At 38.6% G+C, this 24,132-nt stretch overlaps 1 protein-coding gene and 1 non-coding gene across 3 annotated transcripts in view; one reads left to right on the plus strand and one right to left on the minus strand.

Annotated features, from left to right (window-relative positions):
• LOC126413585 (protein GPR107) overlaps window positions 1-24,132 on the plus strand; it is a 186,387-nt gene that overhangs the window by 103,188 nt on the left and 59,067 nt on the right. The gene's annotated exons all lie outside the window — the stretch shown is intronic.
• Trnag-acc (transfer RNA glycine (anticodon ACC)) lies at window positions 13,444-13,516 on the minus strand. Its single transcript has one exon. It is a non-coding gene; the product is annotated as a tRNA-Gly (tRNA).

Raw genomic sequence — 24,132 nt, forward strand, 5'->3', positions numbered from 1 at the left:
GCGGTTCCTGGTGTGTCCGCTGTGCCGTGCGTGTGATCATTGCTTGTACAGCCCTCTCGCAGTGTCCGGAGCAACTATGGTGGGTCTGACACACCGGTGTCAATGTGTTCTTTTTTCCATTTCCAGGATTGTATTTTGTGGCAAAATACAGTGTTATCTTTTGCCATATTTTGTATTATTTTTCCAGATTCATTGTTATTTTTACCAAATTAGTTACTGTTTTTGCTAAATGTGTTATTCTTGTTTTGGCAAGGTTGACAACTTCATTATCTTTTTTGCTAGATTGATTGTTAACTTTTTACTAGATTTGGTGTAATTGTTTACCAATTTAGTGTTATTTTCTTTATCAAATCTGGTGTCCTTTTTTGCCACATTAATTGTGCTTTTTTGAAAATTTGGTGTTTTTTGCCAAATTTGGTGTTACTTTTTTTTGCTAAATTCAGTGGTTTTTTTTTTCTCCAATTGCCTTTCTTTTGCCAAACTCATTGGTCTTTCTTTTGTCAAATTCATTATTGTGTTCTTTCCGAATCGGAAATAGTTTTCTTGCCAAATTGGATATAGTTTTCTTGCCAAATTCGATATTATTTTATTGAAAAATTCGGTGTTGTATTTGTCAGATTCAGTGTGATTTTTTTCCATATTTAGTATATTTTGTGTCTAAATTTGGTGGTTTGTTTATTGAATTTGGTGTTTTTATTTACCAGATTTGCTGCTGTCCTTTTTTTTACAAATTTGTTTTTTTCCCAATTCTGGTGCTATTTTCATTGTCACATCAAAGTTCCTTCTCTGGAAAATGAACTGTCATTTTAAGATTGTACATGAACCTGAGGCTTGAAGACATTAAAGTACAAACACAATTTTAACTGTCAGTTAATATCAGTCTGGGGTGGTTGTTGTTGTTGTTGTTGTTGTGGTCTCCAGTCCAGAGACTGGTTTGATGCAGCTCTCCATGCTACTCTATCCTGTGCAAGCTTCTTCATCTCCCAGTACCTACTGCAACCTACATCCTTCTGAATCTGTTTAGTGTATTCATCGCTTGGTCTCCCTCTATGATTTTTACCCTCCATACTGCCCTCCAATACTAAATTGGTGAGCCCTTGATGCCTCAGAATATGTCCACCCAACTGATCCCTTCTTCTAGTCAAGTTGTGCCATAAATTTTTCTTCTCCCCAATTCTATTCAATACCTCCTCATTAGTTATGTGATCTATCCATCTAATCTTCAGCATTCTTCTATAGCACCACATTTCGAAAGTTTCTATTCTCTTCTTGTCCAAACTACTCATTCTCCATGTTTCACTTCCATACATGGCTACACTCCATACAAATACTTTCAGACATGACTTCCTGACACTTGAACGTATACTCAGTGTTAACAAATTTCTCTTCTTCAGAAATGGTTTCCTTGCAATTGCCAGTCTACATTTTATATCCTCTCTATTTTAACCATCATCAGTTATTTTGCTCCCCTAATAGCAAAACTCATTTACTACTTTAAATGTCTCAGTTCGTAATCCAATACCATCAGCATCACCCGATTTCATTTGACTACATTCCATTATACTCGTTTTGCTTTTGTTGATGTTCATCTTATATCCTCCTTTCAAGACACTGTCCATTCCATTCAGCTGCTCTTCCAGGTCCTTTGCTGTCTCTGACAGAATTACTATGTCATCGGTGAACCTCAAAGTTTCTGTTTCTTCTCCATGGGTTTTAATTCCTACTCCGAATTTTTCTTTTGTTTCCTTTACTGTTTGCTCGATATACAGATTGTATAACATCGGGGATAGGCTACAATCCTGTCTCACTCCCTTCCCAACCACTGCTTCCCTTTCATGCCCCTCGACTCTTTAACACTGCCATCTGGTTTCTGTACAAATTGTAAATAGCCTTTCGCTCCCTGTATTTTACCCCTGCCCCATTCAGAATTTGAAAGAGAATATTCCAGTCAACATTATCAAAAGCTTTCACTAAGTCTACAAATGCTAGAAATGCAGGTTTGCCTTTCCTTGCTCTATTTTCTAATATAAGTCGTAGGGTCAGTATTGCCTCACATGTTCCAACATTTCTACGGAATCCAAACTGATCTTCCCCGAGGTCGGCTTCTACCAGTTTTTCCATTCGTCTGTAAAGAACTTACGTTAGTATTTTGCAGCCATGGCTTATTAAACTGATAGTTCAGTAATTTTCACATCTGTCAAGACCTGCTTCATTTGGGATTGGTATTATTATATTCTTATTTAAGTCTGAGGGTATTTCGCCTGTCTCATACGACTTGCTCACCACATGGTAGATTTTTGTTAGGGCCGTCAGTAGTTCCAATGGAATGTTGTCTACTCCCGGGGCCTTGTTTCGAGTTAGGTCTTTCGGTGGTCTGTCAAACTCTTCATGCAGTATCATATCTCCCATTTCATCTTCATCTACATCCTCTTCCATTTCCATAATATTGTCCTCAAGAACATCGCCCTTGGATAGGCCCTCTATATGCTCCTTCCACCTTTCTGCTTTCCCTTCTTTGCTTAGAACTGGGTTTCCATCTGAGCTCTTGATATTCATGCAAGTGGTTCTCTTTTCTCCAAAGGTCTCTTTAATTTTCCTGCAGGCAGTATCTATCTTACCCCTAGTGATATACGCCTCTACATCCTTACAATTGTCCTCTAGCCATCCCTGCTTGCACTTCCTCTTGATCTCATTTTTGAGACTTTGTATTCCTTTTTGTCTGCTTCATTTACTGCATTTTTATATTTTCTCTTTTAATTAATTAAATTCAATATATCTTCTGTTACACAAGGATTTCTACTAGCCCTCATCTTTTTACCTACTTGATCCTTTGCTGCCTTCACTATTTCATCTGTCAAAGCACCCTATTCTTCTTCTACCATATTTCGTTCCCCCATTCTTGTCAGTCGTTCCTTAATTCTCTCCCTGAAACTCTCCACAACCTCTGGTTCTGTCAAGGTTCTGTCAGTTTATCCAGATCCCATCTCCTTAAAATTCCCACCTTCTTGTAGTTTTTCAGTTTTAATCTACAGTTCATAACCAATAGATTGTGGTCAGAGTCCACATCTGTCCTTGGAAATGTCTTACAATTTAAAACCTCATTCCCAAATCTCTGTTTTACCATTATATAATCTATCTGAAACCTTCCAGTATCTCCAGGCTTCTTCCATGTATACAACCTTCTTTCATGATTCTTGAGCCAAGTATTAGCTATGGTTAAGTTATGCTCTATGCAAAATTCTACCAGACGGCTTTTTGTTTCATTCCTTACGCCCATTCCATATTCACCTACTATGCTTCCTTCACTTCCTTTTCCTACTATCGAATATCAGTCACCCATGACTGTTAAATTTTCATCTCCCTTCACTATCTGAATAGTTTCTTTTATCTCATTGTACATTTCATTAATCTCTTCATCATCTGTGGACCTAGTCGGCATATAAACTTGTACTACTGTGGTAGGTGTGGGCTTCATATCTATCTTGGCCACAATAATGCGTTCACTATACTGTTTGTAGTAGCTTACCCGCATTCCTATTTTTTTTAATTCATTATTAAACCTACTCCTGCATTACCCGTATTTGATTTTGTATTTATAATCCTGTATTCACCTGACCAGAAGTCTTGTTCCTCCTACCACTGAACTTCACTAATTCCTTACTATATCTGACCTTAACCTATCCATTTCCCTTTTTAAATTTTCTAACCTACCTGCTCGATTAAGGTATCTGACATCCTATGCTCCGACCTGTGGAACAACAGTTTTTCGTTCTCCTGATAACAACGTCCTCTTGAGTAGTCCTCGCCTGGAGATCCAACTGGTGGACTATTTTAGCTCTGGAATATTTTACCCAAGAGGGTGCCATCATCATTTAACCATACAGTAAAGCTGCATACCCTCGGGAAAAATTACGGCTGTAGTTCCCCCTTGCTTTCAGCCGTTCACAGTACCAGCACAGCAAGGCCATTGTGGTTAGTGTTGTAAGATCAGTCAATCTTCCAGACTGTTGCCCCTGCAACTACTGAAAATGCTGCTGCCCCTCTTCAGGAACCACACGTTTGTCTGGTCTCTCAACAGAGACCCCTCCGTTGTTGTTGCACCTACGGTACGGCTATCTGTATCGCTGAGGCACATATCTTGTAAAAATCATGGATTTCATGTTACTTCACTCAAGTAACTAGTATTGTGTTAATTTTGCATTATTGCAAAATTTTCTTTTATCTACTCGTAACTCATAGCAAGCACTGTTACTGCTGCCCATTAGAACAGAATGCAAACTCTCACACAATATTGTTATGTAATAAATGTACCAAACACTTACAAACTATACTGAGGTAGACTCACAAAATATGTATCCATAGCGAATTGTTGGATGCACCCAGTTGTTCTTATATTTTATGATATTTCTAAATAGACCTGTTTTTCTTGACCCCAGCACACACCTCATCCCCTATGTCAGTACCATAAAGCTGGAAGAGTTACCTTTTAAGACCAACTTTTGTTGCCTTTCATACTGTGCTTCTTTATTCATTATTAGTTACAGTAGAAATATCACACAAAGCTCAGTTATATCCACATTATTTATTTAGTAATCCAGTATATCACTAGGCCATTACAACTCATGTAAGTCCACCCCCCCCTCTCTCTCTCTCTCTCTCTCTCTCTCTCTCTCTCTCTCTCTCTCTCTCTCTCTCTCTGGTCTCTGGGCTGGGCAGACAGATATAGTCAGGATGGCAATTTGCAGAGGAATGGCAGCACTGACATGTCTGATTTGATAATGCCGAAGTGAATATACAAGAGTGGAATAAAGAGTTGATGGTATATAATGAAAATAAAATATCTGGGCAAAAGATGACACAGACCAGATTAAAAGCACAATTAAAGGAGAAAATAGCACAATGAGAGAGAGAGAGAGTAGGCATTATTAATTGGCATGTTGTAACAACTACAAAAAGAAAATGATAGTTATAGAGAAAATTCACAACAAAAACCAGAGAAAATACATGCAAGAGCATTGCTAACTATGCCCCATAGAGATGCAGTGCACGGGGTTCCGGGTTCGATTCCCGGGGTCAGGGATTTTCACCTGCCTCGAGATGCCTCGGTGTTTGTGTTGTCTTCATTATTTCATGATCATTCATGCAGATGGCAAGATTGGACTGAGAAAAGGTTGGGAAATTGTACTGGTGCTGATAACCACGCAGTTGAGTGCCCCACAATCCAATCATCATCATCATCATCATCATCATCAGTAGAGATGCAGCTAAAACAGCATCTGGTTCTAAAATCACAGCAGTGCAAACAACACAACAAGTACAAATGAAGACTCAAAGGTAGTGCAACTAAAACTAATAACTTTAATAAACCCCACCAAAGACAACATTTGTATAATGAAGATCAAGCAAACCAATAATGCAGTCAACATGCAAACAATTACACAAGTGACACAGAAAGGATAATGATCAGTGAAAAGGTGCAGGAGACACTGATATGTAAATAGCCTAAGAAGAGAAGCCTTTGATGATAGTGTACATTCTACAGGCTACAGATGCAAAGACACTAAAAGACACATTATACACTGAAGAGCCAAAGAAACTGGTATAATTGCCTAATATCGTGTAGGGCCCCTGTGAATGTGTAGAAGTGCCACAACATGGCATGGCCTGTACTCAAATAATATCGCTAATATCTGAAGTGGTTCTGGAGGGAATCAACACCATGAATCCTGCAGGGCTGTCCGTAAATCCGAAAGAGTATGAGGCGGTGGAGATCTCTTCTGGACAGCATGTTGAAAGGCAACCCAGATGTGTTCAATAATGTTCATGTCTGGGTAGTTTGGTGAGCAGCAGAAGTGTTTAAACTCAGAAGAGTGTTCCTGGAGCCACTCTGTAGCAATTCTGGACGTGTGGGTTGTCACATTAACCTGCTGGAATTGCTCAAGTCCATTGAAATGCACACTGGACATGAATGGATGGAGGTGATCAGACAGGACGCTTACGTACTTGTCACCTGCCAGAGTCGTATCTAGATATATCAGGGGTCCTATATCACTCCAACTGCACACACCCCACACCATTACAGAGCCTCCACAGTCTTCTGCTGACATGTAGGTCCATGGCTTCATGAGGTTGTCTCCATACCTGTACACGACCACCTGCTCGATACAATTTGAAACCAGGCATTATGTTCCCCATCATCAACAGCCCAAAGTCGGTGCTGACAGACCCATTCGAGTACTACAGATCAGTCATTCTACCACCACACACAGTCTTTTTTATTTCTCTTCTTTTCCGCTACTTCTCCCCCCTCCTCACCTCTCCCCTGCCCTCTGTCTAACCTGCAGCACTTCACTGTCTTCTACCCCCACCATACTATCGCCCCCCCCCCCTCTCCTCGGCCTCCTCCTTACCCCCACCCAGTCGCCACTCCCATCATGCACTGGTGCTGCTGCTCGCAGTGTGGTTTCAGTTGCCTGAGACTGAAGTTGTGTGTGTGAATTGCGGTTTTTTTTGTGTGTGTGTGTGTGTGTGTGTGTGTGTGTGTGTGTGTGTGTGTGTGTGTGTGATGAAGGCCCATGGCCGAAAGCTTTAATTGTGAGAGTCTTTTTGTTGTGCCTATCAGCGACTCAGGACTCAGTATCTCCTCTATATGTTCTATATTTGAATACACATGCCTATATCAGTTTCTTTCAATGTACATGTAGAACCTCGAAAATTAAGTGACCAAGGAAAGCTTCGAAAGTGGCTTTACAGCATGATTCAAGACAGGATCAGTTGGAAGAAAAGTGGTCCATCAAATTATTGAAGTGAGACCTGAAGATAGAACAGCTCTCATGAAATGACAGAGATTATTTCTTGGATTTCGTTTGGTTTTGACAAAAGACTACCTAGTAGCGAGGCGGCGTGCTCGATGCCAAGAACTTGGTTGTCTGGCAAAGCATTGTGATAAACAAGTAGTAATTTGTGGACACTGTGTGGAAGAAGATAACAGCAGAAAAGACTGCAATAAAAGCAAACAAGTGGCATTATGTGTGACATGCAAATACAGGGGTAAAAAGTGCACGCGGAACAGAGATGAATGTCACATGTATCAAGCCCTCCTAACAAGGCACATTTCAGGAACAAATTATTTATACACATCTCATAACACTAGAAAACAGTGTAGACTCTAATGACACAAATCACCATTGAGGAGGAGTGGGAGGGATGCCAAAAGAGCGAAGAATTTCTTGCAGAATGTGAGCAGTAAGTACCATAGAAAAGAGCATGTGATGTAGACCAAAGTAGATCTTCATGCATCTTTGAAAAAATAGGAAAGAAGTTTTTGGTGAAAATTCAGAACTATGAAGTATAACAGAGAAGGGAGATCACAGGCTGAACAAGGAGTGACATAATTGTGATACAGGTGAGCAGGATTTGGTGACAGAAGCTGAGTAACTTATATCTCGAGTGTGATAGCACACAACCTGAGGATTGTACTGTGTTGCCTACAGTGATAAAAGATGATTTGCTGCCAATGCAGGATATGAATCTGCAACATAAACAATATGCAAGACTCAGAGTCAGTACTTAGAGGAAACAAACACCTGCTGCAGAGAAGTAGGGAGTAGAAAACAGACAGGAGCAGATCCGTATCAGAGTTATGAAAGTATTGAGAATGCAGTGCAACTCACTAAGCTGGGAGAGCCAGGGACACATACTGCAGCATTAAGACATCTGGTAAGGAAAATGCACCCAAAAGGAAAATATGTTACTTTTCCTGTATTTGATTTCCTAGATAGAATCCATCTCGAAGTGAATAATATACCAACAGAAGTGGAATCCATCTCATAGTGAACAATCTAGCAACAAAAGTGGAAAAACTGGAGAAGTTATTGAAATAAATTACTGCCAGAAGAAATGAGTGGTTTTCCTTAGATACAGTGTACAAGCACTTTGTGATGGTGCGTGGTTGTGTAGCATGGAATTACAGACAAGAATGGCCAGATTGTGTAATGTATATCCATCATCCCTAATGGAAATAAAAGTAGGACAGCGTAATACCATGAGAAGTCCCGGTGTATTGCATGAAGCTAGAAGAATTGAAGGCAGATGCTGTGTGTCTCTAAGAAATATATGCTAAAGCAGGAAAGGTTGCCAGTAAATGCCCATATAATCACCCAAGCATAGTGTCCTATGGCAGCAATAATAGAATTTAATAAAGCAGTTATATCACAGTAGTGTTCAGAACAATTAATCTATGTGGAAATGTTAACTGGAAAGGGGAGCTGCATCTTGGTTTCCATGTATTTACAATTTAGTGATGAGATCGACGAGTATCTGCTAAGGCTAAAGGATAGTCACCTAGAATGTATTAAACCTCTAGTGGCTGTGGAAGACAACTAGAAGTAGCCATTGTGGAACTAAGTCTACAGGTATAGAATGCACCTCACAACACACAAACCTATGGAGAGATGGTAAGAGCAATGTCAAATGTGGATGGAGGATCTGCAGAGATTAGGATGCGAAACAAGAAGAGGCAGGAAGCTATACCAAAGCAGCATGATCCAAGAAGAAGGAATCCAAAGGCTGCATAGTTAGAAGTATGTTAATCAGTGTTTTAAGGAAGAGTTAAAAAACTGAAATACTGGAAGCAATTCATGGATGCTAACTTAGAAACCAATCTCTGGGGTGTACTATACAAAACTTACTGTGAGAAAACACAAGCCCCAACACTCTTGTCCTCTCTCAAAAGAAATGGTTTGATGGTAACAGGAAGTTACGTACAGTCAGCTAATGCTAATGGGAACACTTTTTTCTGATGGTGGTGGAGAAGGTGAGACATAATATCAGTGTAAGTTATGAAAAATGATATGGAAATACTATAGGAACAATAAGCTTGTGTACCCGTTTGCATGAGAAGAAAAAGCAAATAATTTTAAGGCTGAAAAAGAAGAAATCTCCAGGACTGGATGGGATTTGTGCCAAGTAATACAAGCTTTACTAACCAATTAGATATTTACTTGTGTGAACTGTACGATTGTCTCATGCAAGGAAGGGACTTTGCGCTATGAAAGAATGATGAAGTGGTGATAATAGTAAATGACAAGACGAGGATCCAATGATATGAAAATCATACAGACCAGTTTGTCTTCTGAATCTTCTCAACAAGGTATTTCAAAACTATTACACACAAGATTAGAAGATCCCAGACTGCTGCACTGGATAAGCCCTCACCAGTAGGGGTTTAGAAGAGACAGTCATCTGAAGATGCAATTAATAAGATGATCTTGAGGACAACACATACACTTTCTGCATACGCTCTAGTGATGATCAGTTTTGCTAGTGATTTCGATAGCCTATGGTGGCCATCTTTCTTGTAAAGCTCCAGAATGTCTTGCTGTTATTGGACTCGTGTATGGAAGTTTTACATAGAGAATATGCATTGTTATGAAAGAAACTTCACCATGTGCCTATTTTGGATACATGTTCCTTATCCTTCCCAAATACTAAACTTATTCAGCTAAAAAATGGAAAATGTCACTTTGAAATAATAACATTATAAGTCGAATTACTTTCTTGTATTGTCCCATAAGCAATTAATATGTTTCCCTGTCACTTTAAAATAATAACATTATAAGTCGAATTACTTTCTTGTATTGTTCCATAAGCAATTAATATGTTTCCCTGACAATGTCTAATCTCATCCAGTCTAGTGTTAACAGCTAAGCTCGTTCCACATTAATTCTGCAGTTACCATTGTACCTTGTTTGTCCACATTAATTAAAAGGTAATCACTGATCAGAGAAGTATTTTCATTGGCATTCTACTATCAATATGTTTCTCCATTAAAATTACTGATTCACAAACGTGACACAGTTTCGTCCATAAATCTCATAACTAATCCCACATGCCTTTCTGCAAAATAACTGAAATAATCAAACACTTTCCTTCTAAGAAACAACGTAACTCTTAACTATACTTTCTACCGATTACTTCATATTGATTTATCCATGACGCACCTGTGCACAATTGCTCTGCACTGAAGCCCAATGACGATACTACTGTACACAGCAAGATGGTGTGTAGCCATTACTAATGCTGCATTGTTGCCATTATGCAGCAAGAGAATGCTTCCCTTGTAGAAAATGTGCTAGCAATAAGTTAGATGTACAATATCAGTATTTTACAACATCAAAGATAGCAGTACTTCTTGTAGATTTTTTTCGAAAATGAGAGCAAAACTTTTTTTGAAAACCCACAAAATTAGGAAACAGAAATCCCACAGAAATTCTCACCTACCAAAAAAATCCCCACAAACACAAATAACTGATGAACAACCCAGCTATGATCCCATCCTGAGTTGTTATAGTGTTATACAATAAAAATGTCAACCACACTTTGCAGTCCCTTGTCCCTACCCCAAAATTTTACAGTTGTTTACATGTTGCTTAATATTTGTGACAAGCGAGCATTCAGCATGCATAGAAATGAAAATGGGAGAACAAAGTGTATACTACTGTATAAAGACAAATTGTAGATTAAGGTTGTTACTAAAAGTCATGAAAAGTTCTTGACTGATTTACTTCAGTTGTTACACAATACTCTAGTAAGTACTTAGACTGACATAGATTACACATTTTTTAATGTATGTGGCACATAAATGTAAGTATATTACATAAAAGGGAAAAAATTTTAGCAAAAAACTCGGATAGTTTTTGACCAGTTTATTTCAGATTTTTACCCGATACTCTAATAAACATTTGGACAGACATAGGTTACATACATTCTTTTCATATATGCATTATATAAATACACTGAGATGGCAAAAGTCATGAGATAGCAGTATGTTCATATACAGATGCACAAGGCAGTGCATTGCCGGTGCTGTCATTTGTACTCAGGTGATTCATGTGAAAATGTTTCTGATGTGATTATGGTCACACAATGGGAATTAACAGGCATTGAGACATTGGACGTGGAATGGTAGTCTGGTTAGATGCATGCTGCGTTCAGTTTTGGAAATTGTTAAGGGAATTCAATATCCCAAGAGCCACAGTACTAAGAATACCAAATTTCAGGCATTACCTTTCACCACAGACAATGCAGTAGCCAATGGCCTTTACTTAACGGCTGAGAGCAGTGTCATTTGTGTAGAGTTCTCAGTGCTAACAGATAAGCAACACTGCATGAAATAACTACAGAAATCAATGTAGGATGTATGACTAACATATCTGTTAGGACAGTGAGGTGAAATTTGGTATTAATGGGCTATGTGGCATCAGACGACCAATGCGGGTGTCATTGCTACCAGCATGACATTGCCTGCAGCGCATCTCCTGGGCTCGTGACCATGTCGGTTGGACTGTAGATGATGGGAAAACTGTGGTCTGGTCAGTTATGTTCAGCTACTTGGAGACCATTTGGAGCTATTCACCATGTTCCCAATCAACGATGGAATTTTCATGAATAATGCGCAATGTCACCGGGCCACAATTGTTCACGATTTGTTTGAAATACATTCTGAACAATTTGAGCAAATGATTTGACCACCCAGATCGCCCAACTAGAATCCCATCTAATATTTATGGAATATAATCGAGAAGTCAGTTCATGCACAAAATCCCGTGCTGGCAACACCTTCACAATTATGGATGGCTGCAGAGTCAGCATGGCTCACTACTTCTGCAGGGGACTTCCAATGTGTTGAGTCCATGCCACACTGAGTTGCTGCACTATACTGGGGAAAAGGAGGTCCGTACACTATTAGGAGGTGTCCTGTGACTTTCGTAACCTCTGTGTATATACTTAAAATCTATACTTACATATGAAGACAAGTCATAGTTTAACTGTGTTACCAAAAATCACGAAGTTCTTGACTGATTTACTTCAGATATTTACATGGTACTCTTAAACATCAGATGGACATAGGCTGCATATTTTTTTTAATATAATTGATTTATAAATATATATATAATACAGAAAGGGGAAATGTTATCAGAAATCTCGAAAAGTTCTTGACTAATTTATTTGAAATTTTTGCACTACACTCTAATAAAAATTCGGAGAGAGATGACCCAAAACATTATGACCACATACATAAAAGCATGTTGGTCCACTTCTTGAACGCAATTCAGCAGTGATTCTGCATGCTGTGGCTGCAACAAGTACTTGAGAGGTTTCCAGAGGTTTGTGGCACCAAGATGCCTATGTACAGATCACACACTTCCCGCAATTTACGAGCTGTTGATTTGTGAGTGCAGAGCTGGCATCTGACGAGTGTCCTAGTGGGTTTTCATCAGATTCAGATAAGCCAAATTTTATGGCCAAGACATCAACTTGAGTTCACTATCATGTTTGTCAAATCATTGCAGCAAAATTTTGGCCTTGTGACAAGGACTCTTTAATCTGCTGGAAGATGCCAAGACTCAAGCATAAGGGGTTACAGGTGGTCCGTAATAATATTCAAGTAGTCCACAGCTGTCACAGTGCTTTTGATTACTTCCGCAAGCCCCACGAAACCCCATGACATAATACTGTTCCCACCAGCCTGCATCCATGGTGCACTGCTGCATGTTTTGAGCAGCCGTTTGCTTGGATGACAGCGTATCTGGACATGACCATTGACTTTGTTTAACAGTAAACAGGATTCATCCAACCAGGTGACACGATTCCATTGATTGGCGGTCCAATATTGATGATCCAGTGCCCACTGTAATCATAATTGGGGATATTGATGGGTCAAAATGGGAACACGTAGGGGTCCTCTGCTGCAGAACACCATGTTCAATACTGCGCACTTAACAGTGTGCTCCAAAACACTTGTGCCGGCACCAGCAATCTACCCTGTCATCAGATCTGCCACAGACCTTTGCCTATCCTTCTTTAGAGAGCAGGCAAGCCTCCAATATCTGTATTCTGGGATGAGGTATGGACATCCAACCTCTTGTCGCCTACTTGTGGTTTCAGCATTCTTCAACCACTTTCCATAAATGTTCATGACAGTAGCATGTGAACAGCCAACCAGCGTCACCATTTCCGAGATGTTAGCACCCACAAGCTCAGGGCCACAGTAATGTGGCTTTTGTCAAAGTGACTTAAGTCAGCGGCTTTCCACATTTCTGCCACTTATCATTGCTAGAATGTTCCCCATTCTTCTCTGCCTGACTCATATATTTCTCTTACCACATCACGCGCCCTCAGCATCACCAGGCAGCATAAAACCTCGTGATGGGCAGTGGTCAGAATAAAAGTTCTGGACCAATTTATTTGAAATCATTACATGATGCTCTAATAAACATTTGGACAGACTGTGGCTGTATATTATTGAAATATATGTAATATATAAATACATATATTTAACATATAAAGGGGAGACATTGTTAGCAAAAATCTCAAAAAGGTCTTGACTGTTTTACTTAATCTACAACAGTGATTGAAGCAGAAGAAGTGAATTAAAATTTGTGCTGCAGCTGGGACTCGAACCCAGGTCTTCTTGCTTGGTAGGCAGAAATGTTAACCATTACACCACCACAGCACTATGGTTAACATTGCTGCACTAACTACCCAAGCTGAGGGCCCTCCCCATTACAAACCTCATTTCATATCTTCTGCTTATTTTCCCTTACATTTTCACTACTGCTAGGGCTTTGTGTTGGGGAGGGCATTCAGCTTTGGTAATTCGTGCTGCAATGTTAACCATTTACTGTGGTGGTGTAATGGTCAGCATTTCTGCCTAGCAAGCAAGAAGAGCTGTCTTCGAGTCCTGGCTGCAGCACAAATTTTAATTCGTTTCTTCTGTTTCAATCATTATCGTTGATAAAGAAGAGACTTAAATGTCTTAGGGAAAAATACGATTATAACATTTTACTTCAATTTGTTACATGATACTCTACTGACTTTCGGACAGACGTAGGATATGTATTAGTTAAACAAAAAGTACAGATTTTCTGTTAGAACAGACTGCGAGAAAAAAAATGCCGTGCTGTGAAAATGTGTGGTTTTGTTTTCTTTCTCACAGTCAGTTTTGGTGTAGATGTCAGGACGTTTAAACCGTTAGACACATTGTTTCTTCCACAGTTTTTCTTTCTTCGTATATATACAGTGGAACATCGCATAGCGAGCATAATTCATTCCAGAATGTTACTCGCAGTGCGAAACACTCAAGTGAAACAGTTTATCCCAAGTAAATGAATGTAAAATATGATAATGTGTTAAAAAAATAGAAAAAAAAGTTTTATCTTATTCATGCCATTTATTCAAAGAAAATTATACATACGTTATTATGTACTTTATTTTTCACGATACATAAATAATTAGTTTTTACTAGGAAGCTGTCTATAGTCATTTGTTGCTGCCAATGCTTCAACACATGGCAGAAAAGTGACACAGCATTATTGTTAAATAAATTTGTAGCACGTGTAGCCACTGCTTTATGTATGATGCAACCGATTCCCATGCTTTCAGCATTTCTCTTATTTTGCCAGAAAATTGCTACTTTACTGTTACTGTTACCGCCTCCTCTCCACAACTTCCTACTGTGAAGCACACTGCAACTTCATGAGCTTTTCAGTGGTTATTTCTTGGCTGTGATCTTCCACAAGCTCATTGATATCATTGTTATCCTCTTCTAGTCCCATGGTCTTGCCCAAAGGCACAATCTCGTTGACTACAGGGTCTGCAGGTACAGACTCAAATGCCTGAGAGCCACATTCGACAATGCACTCCTGCCAAAGTGGCTTCCTAATGGAAGTGAGAATTCTCTTAATAACCCCTTCCCACACCTTTTCGATCATCTTGACGCAGGAAATGATGTTGAACTAATATTTCCAAAATTCTCTGAAAGTGAGATTGGTAGCTTCAGTCAATTCAAAGCAGTGCTCGAGGAGTGCTTTAGTGCAGAGCATCCTAAAGTTAGAAATAATCTGCTGGTCCCTAGTTTGCAGTAATGGAGTGGTGTTGGGAGGCAGAAATTGGAATTCTTCAAGCAACACATGGACTGACAGATTCATCTCAAGCAAATATTGTTTAACCAAAGGACCAAACTCTTCATTGATCCTATCACAAAAAAGATCATGTTTCACCCAAGCCTTGTTGTTGGACTTCCACATCAAATTTAACATGCTCTTCTGTATTTTACACTTCTTGAAGGCTTGTGGAGTTTCTGAATAGTAAACAAGCAGCAGTTTAATTTTCAAATCACCGCTTGCATTGGTACAGAATGCAGTGTAAGATGGTCTTTCATTGGCTTGTGACCAGGCAATGAATTCTTCTCTGCTTTTACAAAGGTATGCTTTGACATCTTTTTCCAGAGTAGGCCTCTCTCGTCACAATTAAAAACCTGTTGCAGCAGATATCCCTCAGAATCTATGAGCATCTTGAAGTTGCTAATGAAGTTCTCTGTTGCCTTAGTGTCGGAGCTGGCTTCTTTGCTGTGCTTCTCAATGCTGTGGATACTGGTTCTTCTCTTAAACTTTTTGATTCACCCACGGCTTCCGGTAAACACTTCTTTGGGCACTAATTATCCTGGCCTCATCTTAAAGAGATCGGCAAAAATCATTTTTGCCTTCTGACAAATGATGTTCTTGTACTTGTGTCACCTTACAATTGCTTTTCATGTATCCATATAATGAGCACCTTTTGCACACATAAAAATAAACACATGTGAACACAAGTTTTGAAAAAATGTGTGATCACAAGCTGCACTAAGGTGGTGCAGAAAGAGCACGAAGCCCAGACTGCAGCATGTACTAAAAATATTGTTCATATAGATGCTGTTGCCGACAATGAAATGCGTTCATATTGGTGAACCTTCCCCCCGCTGCTCACAAACGGCTGGTGACGACGCACTAAATCGTCATCACTCTTTATGCAAAATATTGCTTGTTAAGCGAGTCATTTTTTTACAATTTGTTGTGCTCATTATGCATCATAGGAGGTGCTCAATAAGCCAGGTTCCACTGTAGTTTTAAGCAAAAATGGGTATACAGTAGAGTGCTGCTTTGTTTTCTTTGTCACATTCAGCTTTAAGAAGAAAGAGGAATGTTGTATTTATGGTTTATTGACTTATGATTGGAATACTATTATGGAATCTGAAACTTTGCAATTATTCCCATTCACAGATAAAAACAATGAGAAATACTGTCATTGAAGCTACCGTTTTCACTGATACAGCAGATGAAGAGGTATTTCCTGTAGCCCTTATGTTAATGATCCCAACTGATTTACCCCTTCATTGTAAGTGACTTGATTTTCCAGCTGAGGATTTGTTTGCAATAAAAATAAACAAGGCTCAGGGTCAGTGAGAGATAGGGGGAAGAGGAGGTGGACAGAGAGGGCGAAGGTGGAGAAAATAAACAGAGAGATAGAGGGGGGGAGGAAGAGGAGATGGACAGAGAGGTGTGAGAGGAGGAGATGGAGAGGGGTTGGGGGGGGGGGGGGGAAGGAGATGGGCAATGAGAGGGGAAGAGGATTTGGTGGACAAAGAGAGGTAGAGGAGGAGATAGACAGAGAGAGAGATGTGAGAAGGAGATTAGAACATATGTACAATTCCCGCACATATTTAGCAACAGTGAAGTATTGGCAGGTTTGCTAGTATATCACAATTTCTTTATTCATTGAATAAGTCTCCATGCACACAATTCATCCTAATTATTAATTTTTCTCAATTAACATGATCATATTTACTAGAATAAGAGCATATTCACAAAGATCTGTAGACGTCATGGACACTGGTTGTGCAGAAAATAAGAGTGCTATATGAAAGTGTCGGTTCTCAAAGAATTCAAAACTTTGTATACTTTCCTTTTTGTCTAGTTCCACATCACTACTTTTCTTTTTGTCTAGCTCAACATCTCTGAAAATACAACTTCTTAACTGTAATCCTGTATGACTTTCACTTCCTTTAATTGTATTTCTTCAAACTGAGAGCAATTTGATACCTTAACTGTCCTTTGTATTCAAACATTGGTCAGCCTATGGAAAAGGAATATTATTGTACTTATAAAGGCTGCTCAGCACACAAAAGAAATCAAGAAAATGCAAACTTTCATTAAACTGGAACCTAATTAGTTACCAACCAGTTACCTAACATGGTTCAGCATCTTACAGATGTACATCAAATAAAGCATCATTACTCAAGTGATAATCACATTAGGAAAAAAAGAAACAAGAATTTATACACATACGACAAACAACACAAGCAGCCATTGAAATTGAGCATGTTGTGCTCAACTTTGTGTGATGCCATAAGGTGGGCAACTTCATTCTTGTTAGCAATTTGGTGTTGGCTATTCACCATGGTTGGGAGCTGATTCATAGTTATACTGATATAAAAAAACTGTGCGGTGTTTGCAGCTGAGTTGGTATTTGACATGGCTGCTTTCACAGGTGGCCCAGCCACTGATGGGGCAATGGAGTAGGAGAAGCCTGTGATAGGACTGGAGTAGGAAGTGCTGGGTGGGTTGATTGGACCGGACTTGGTACTTGACAGTGGCAAGGGTTTGGAAGTGGGAGTGGTGTAGGGATGGACCAGGATCTTGTATAGGTAGGGTGGGCTACAGAAAACCACTTTAAGAAGAGGGGGAAAGGATTTTGTGTAGAATGCCCCTAATTTCAGGGCATAATGAAAGATAATAAGAGCCCTTGAAAAGAATATATTTAAGTTGTTCCAGTCCAGGGGGATATTGGGTGATTTTTGGGAGGAGGGGGAGGGGGGGGGGTGTGCTCGTATGTAGCAGATTCTTTGGGGTGGCAGGAGGATTGGGGCTATCTGAGGGAGTGGTATGGGAAATCTATTTGTGGGCTAGGTTTGGGGGCATTGTGTGTCATGAAAGCCTTCAGCATATTGGGCAAGGTATTTCTAACCAGTGCAGATAAGTTATCTACGAGTTGCTAAGCTCTTTGGGAAGGATTTTGTGGTGTGGAGCAGATGGCAACTGTCAAAATGCAAGTACTGTTGGAAATTAGTGGGTTTAATGTGGACAGAGGTGTAGATGGAGGTATCAAAGAGGTAGAGGTTAACATCCAGGAAGGTAGCATGTTCGGTCACAACAAAACAGAGTCATTGATGGGGGAAATTGCAAATGATTGTTTTGTGAAAGCTGTCAACTGGTTTTACACAAATGCATGTCCTCAAACAGATATACTGTTCACTCATCTTTACACTATGAAAAAAGTTTGCATTTTCTTGATTTCTTTTGTGTGCTGAGCAGCCTTTATAAGTACAATAATATTCCTTTTCCATAGGCTGAAAAAAGTAATATTATAAATTAAACTGCAGTCACAGATATCTGTAGTTATATGTCAATAAGTAGACTGTCTCAGTGTTCTAAAGTTTCTATAATGCATAAATACAACATTCCTCTCTCTTCTTAAAGCTGAATGTGACAAAGAAAACAAAGCAGCACTCTACTGTATACCCATTTTTGCTGAAAACTACAGTGGAACCTGGCTTAATGAGCACCTCCCATGATGTGCAATTTGCATAACGAGCACAACAAATTGTAAAAAAATGACTCTCTTAACAAGCGATATTTTGCATAAAGAGTGACGACGATTTAGTGTGTCGTCACCAGCTGTTTGTGAGCTGCGGGGGAAAGGTTCACCAATATGAACACCTTTCATTGTCGTCTTCACTTCTTAGTCTGAACATGAGTTAGTTGTCAGTTATCTAACACATATGACAAAAAATGCTGCATACATATTTATCAAGTCTGTCTCATTAATCTTATCCTTCTTCTTGAGGATAGTGCAAATAATAGACGTAGAGTGATTGTATGTGGGTGAAATCACCAACACTCACACTATGTTCGCCTTATTCAATGTTATTTTCATTTCATTTCTAAGGTCATTTTCTTTCTCTTATGGTCATCTTCCATGGCTTTATCTTCGGGAACACTTCTATGAAGGTTATTAAAATTTGCACACGTAAAAATAAACACATGTGATCACAAGTTTTGAAAAGCTGCACTAAGATGGTGCAGAAAGAGCAGTAAGCCCAGACTGCAGTATGTACTAAAAATATTGTTAATATGCTGTAATTTAAAAATAAAAACTACAAAAAAAAATTTTCAGAATGAATTTTCACCCTGCACTCTGTACTGATTTGAAATTACCTGGCAGATTAAAACAGTGTGCCTGACTGAGACCCAAACCTGTAATCTTTGTCTTTCTTGGGAACATGCTCTGTTGTATGAGCTTTCCAAGCATGACTCACAACCTGCTCTCACAGCTTTATGTCTGCCAGTACCTCATCTGCTACCTTCGAGGCTTCACAGAAATCATCCTGCAACCTCACAGGACCAACACTCCTGGATGAAAGGATATTCCAGTGTGAGAACCTCAAGTATTGGTGTCATTCCACGTCCAGGAATCTGCTGATAGTAAAGATGAAATTTTCAGATAAAGCACCAGCAGATCTTTAGACACAAAGTCCAGTTCCTATCAAGTGTTGTTAATCCTCACTCTCACGTGTGTGTGGGTGGCTGGTGATTTAGATCTGTTGGATCTGTTGGCAGCTGCAGAGTTCATAGTGTCACTTTAGCAAATTGAAAGTGATAACATGATACAGAAGATAAGCTAGAATACACTTCATTGATGGACCATGTACAATATGATGGACAAAACATCTGCCTGATGCTGCAGTTTTGGTCTTGGAGATGCATTTGAACTTCAGGACCACCCCAAGGATACCACTCATGTGGGAATCACTAACTCTTTTAGATAAGGACTCCTAAAACTATGCAGGAATACTGCCTGGAGGATCAGGCAGAAGACCTGCTGTGTTCTGATGTGGGTGCCAATGCCCAGGAACATTATCTCTGTAGCAGAGAGGTTAGTGCTTCAATCCTTATGAGAGGACGCTCATACTACAATCTTACCAGTGGATAAAGGCATTGCAACTGTCATTCTCTCCAGGATGGTGTACTTAAGCAAGATGAACCAGTTCAGGACAACTCCACACATCACACACAAAGTAAGGGCCCCACGGCTAAAATACAGTGAAGAACTTTCTAGCACTTCAAGCGCAGCATGATCTAAGTTGCAGCCAAGAAACTTCATGCACATGCACCTGCCCCTCCCAGACTACACGGATTGCCTAAAATTAATAACTATAGCATACTACTTTGCCCAGTTGTGAGCAGTATTGGGGCGCCAACATACAGCTTGCCAAATGACTGGCAGCACAACTGAACCATTTAGTAGGATAATGTAAGCATCACATACATAACTGAAAATACTTCATTTTTCAGTTCAGGAACTTGGGACTCTCTCAATTTATGATACCCATGAGTTTAGATATGGTCTCAGATTTCACTCAAGTGCCATTGCAGAAATCATTGAAGTTCATTGGAGAGAAGCTGGAAAGGAAATTAGTAGATGTTTGTGTTTAAGTACATGCTCACTTTTCCCTGTTTTTTATTCAGTTATCAATACTGTGAACAGACTGAGAGTGTCATAATGGGTAGTCTCTTGTCATCCACTGAGGTTAATCTTTTTATGGATGATTTTGAGGAGAGTCGACAGAGCTAAAACATACGTACTTTTGGTGATATGTGGATGGCATCTCTGTAATTTGACCTGTGGCTTTTTATCACTGGAAGTACTTCTACAGTATCTTAATTTTCTTCATTTTAATAACACATTTATGCTGGAGATGGGAGAACGGTGTGGAAAGTGTAGGATGTTACCTTGGACCTTGCTGCTTATTGTAAGCCAACACATGTAGACTTATACTTACAGGCCACGAGCTTTCTCAATCTGTGGCGTCGAAGTGGCATGCTTAAGAAGTTGATCCACAGAGCACAAGCCATTTTGGATTCAGACAGCTTTATCCAATGAGGTTTGCCACCTCTGTACTATATTCCTATGGTTGAGAGATTTGTTGTGCATATTAGACAATGTGAGGAGCTAGAAGAAAGAAGAAATCAGAGAAGATTGCCACTTTCCATATCACGGCAGTGTATGTCTTTAAAAATTGGAAGATTACTGTAGGAACATAAAGTTAAATGCATCTTCTAGAGCTACAATATTCAAAGCTCCTCCAGGCTTAATCAAGAACATTCTTAGCTTGAAAAGTTTGGCATGTATGGTTCCCTGTGGCGGCGGGGAGTCATACATCAGATGAACTTATCGCACCAAATCCAAATGAAGTGGTCCTATAAAAATTAAGTTGGTTGCTTGACCATTTTTAAATATTTTAATTTTTTAATATGTGATTATTCTATAATTGAGAAGTTCAAAACAGTTTTTAAAATAATTTATCTTGGACCTTTACTGAAGGGTGGCCATTTTCATTTGTAAGTGCGTGACAATGTTTCAGTTTAGAGACATTAGCAAAAATATGAATATCTCTGCTCTGGGTGAAGTTACAATGTTGCAATTGACTTGATTGCTTTCAGAAAAGTGTCCTCTACAACATTGTCTATTACAAAAAATACCCTACATTCAAAAATAACCAGTCAAAATGACCTCCAAAGTTTGGTATCCAAATTTTCAAAAATCCACTTTTTAGGCCCAAAAATTACAAACAAGGAGTGATTTCTGAGAGTATTTTTTTTCCTATAGTTAGATATCATACACTACTAGCCTCATATAGAGCAAGAACACTTACAAATGTTTCCTTAATTTTTTATGAATTTTTGAAATTTGCAAATTTTCATTTTTTGTAAAGTTTGGGGATAATTATCTCAGGTGGGACTTAATATAAAAAATTGATTTTTGCATAGTTTGTACACCTATATGATAGCAATGTACTGTAAAAATTTCAACAGTGATATCTGACTGTGAACAAAGATATGAATTTTTTAAAATGAGGAGGTAATTCACATTACTCTACAACTGATCTTATGGCTGTTGCCTATTCATGTATGATATTGGCAGGATGTAATCAGTTATTATTTAAGTAAGGTACTGAATTATGCACAAAAAGTGGAAACATCACTGAAATTAACATTTATATTATTTTGACATACTTAAAATAAATATTTTCAATTAACATCCTTCGAGATCCAACTGTTCCTAAATCTGGTGGTGAATGACAAGAACGCTTATTTCTTCAGACAGCTTCTGCGATATAGAATAAGACCTCCCAGCTGCTGTGGTAAATTCAAGCACTGAAAGTTTCTGTAAAACATTTTTCATTGGTATCCAAACTTTGTCACTAGTAGATTTCTTGAATGATGTTCTTGGGCCAGCAGGGTGGTAAAAATGCACAAAAACATCATTGTTTTCCAAACTTATTCTTTCAATCTCTGCAAGCCACCACTTTCCATCATGCACACATGCTACTATGTCATTCAACCTTAAAGACAGAGATGTAATTTTACTGACACAATGATCCTCACAAATTTTGGTTTCTGATGTTACATAGCATTGAACTAAGTTTTCTGAAATGCCAAGGAATTTTGTGGAAATGCCTTGTTCCTTTTATTGTTTTACAGTTTTCAAATCTGGTTTGAAGTGTTGTTTTCATAAGCAGAACCACTTCTGCTTTCTTGATCAGAAAATAGGTAATGCATTTAATATTATCCTTGCAAAAGACATACGTGTCCTGTACTGTAGAATTTGGTCTGTGGTTGGTCTTTGCAGGCTGGCTTTACTTCACGTTTTATTGTACCTCCTACTCCATCAGCATGGCAGTATGCAAAAAAGTGCCATTCAGTCTTCAACCAAAGGTATACTTTGTGCTTGCACAGATTTAAAAAATTCTTTTTGTTCTTATACTGACTACCATTTCCATATGTAAAAGTATATCAGCTTCTCGACCTTTGGAAAATTTTCTTTTATGTAATTTATTACTTACTTTTGAAACACATGTACAGCCAAAGTGTTGTGCTCCAAGTAGTTGCTTAGAATGCAAATTGAAGAACTGTAAACTTCATCTTTCTCTTTTTAAAGCAGAGAATGAATGGATGCACTGTATTGCATCCTGAATCACAAATGTAAAATTTTCTTGCAAAATCAGCTCGCACTATGCATTCAGTTTCATGAAATTGTGCTTTTTTGTCCTTCAAAAACTTACTTTCGATTTTAGAAACATAGTGGTTACTTTTGAGTTGTTGTAAGTTATCAATTAAACATTCCAAGTACTCTTCCTGAGATTTAACCACTGTTATCATTTCTGCCCTGTCAGTTATGACCCACTGTTTGAAGGTAATACTGTCTGGCATTTCCTCATCATATTTGTGAAACAATTCAATAATAGTTTTCTTACCAGGGGCATTTATTACACCGCCTCATCATGCTATCATAACTTTTAGTGTCACAGACCATTAAATCTAGTAACTCTTTGTAGTTAAGATCACTGCGTTTTGCACCCACAATAATCAGTTTGACATTTTTATGATATAGACAAACACATACGGAGTGTGTCCCTGAGGTTCCAGCCAAAATACACCACTTAGGGTGGAGGTCACAAAAATTTTGACCTTCCCAATTTTGTATTCAGGATGAGAATTTTTGAAAACTACATAAGGTTCATTTAAATTTGACAGCACTAGTCGTTTTTGCTTTGTTACTTTAACTCCATTTATATCAAGTCTTTTGCTATCTTTGCGACCTGGGCACATGATACTGTTTCCATCATCTTCAAAAACCTGTTGGATCTTTTTAATTGTTTCCTCACTTATACCTACTCCTTTCTTCTTTCTTAAACCTGGAAAAATGCCTTGCTCTTTCACACTTTTCGGGTTTGTTTAACCAAACAATGAGAAATGTTGAATTCATGAACTATTTTTTTCTCTTGACCATGAGTCAGGGAGCAGACTTAAAATTTTAACTTTTTCCTCTTTAGATGTCACTGAACATTTAATTTTTAATTTCTATATTAAGATCAAATATTCAGTGTCAGATGGTGGTGGTGGTAGGTTTTCTTCTTCTTAAGAAATAATATTGGTATCTGTATTATTAAAGCATGACTCCAAGTCTTTTCTAATTTTGTTTGAAATTTGTTGTACCTTATTTTCAATAGCTGCTTTTCTTTTTCTGCTACTTAATTTCATTATTTTTAAAGTAAGAGATACGTCTAACTTAAAACAAGCAAAACCCATTATGCTAACAGCTTCCTCATTAGGAATATAGATGTCATTAACAAGGTTACATGATTCTGGTTCTGGATTCACAACAAATATTTTTGAGTAACTATTTGGGCCT

The sequence above is a fragment of the Schistocerca serialis genome, chromosome 1, assembly GCF_023864345.2.
Source record: "Schistocerca serialis cubense isolate TAMUIC-IGC-003099 chromosome 1, iqSchSeri2.2, whole genome shotgun sequence".
NCBI classification, from domain to species: domain Eukaryota; kingdom Metazoa; phylum Arthropoda; class Insecta; order Orthoptera; family Acrididae; genus Schistocerca; species Schistocerca serialis.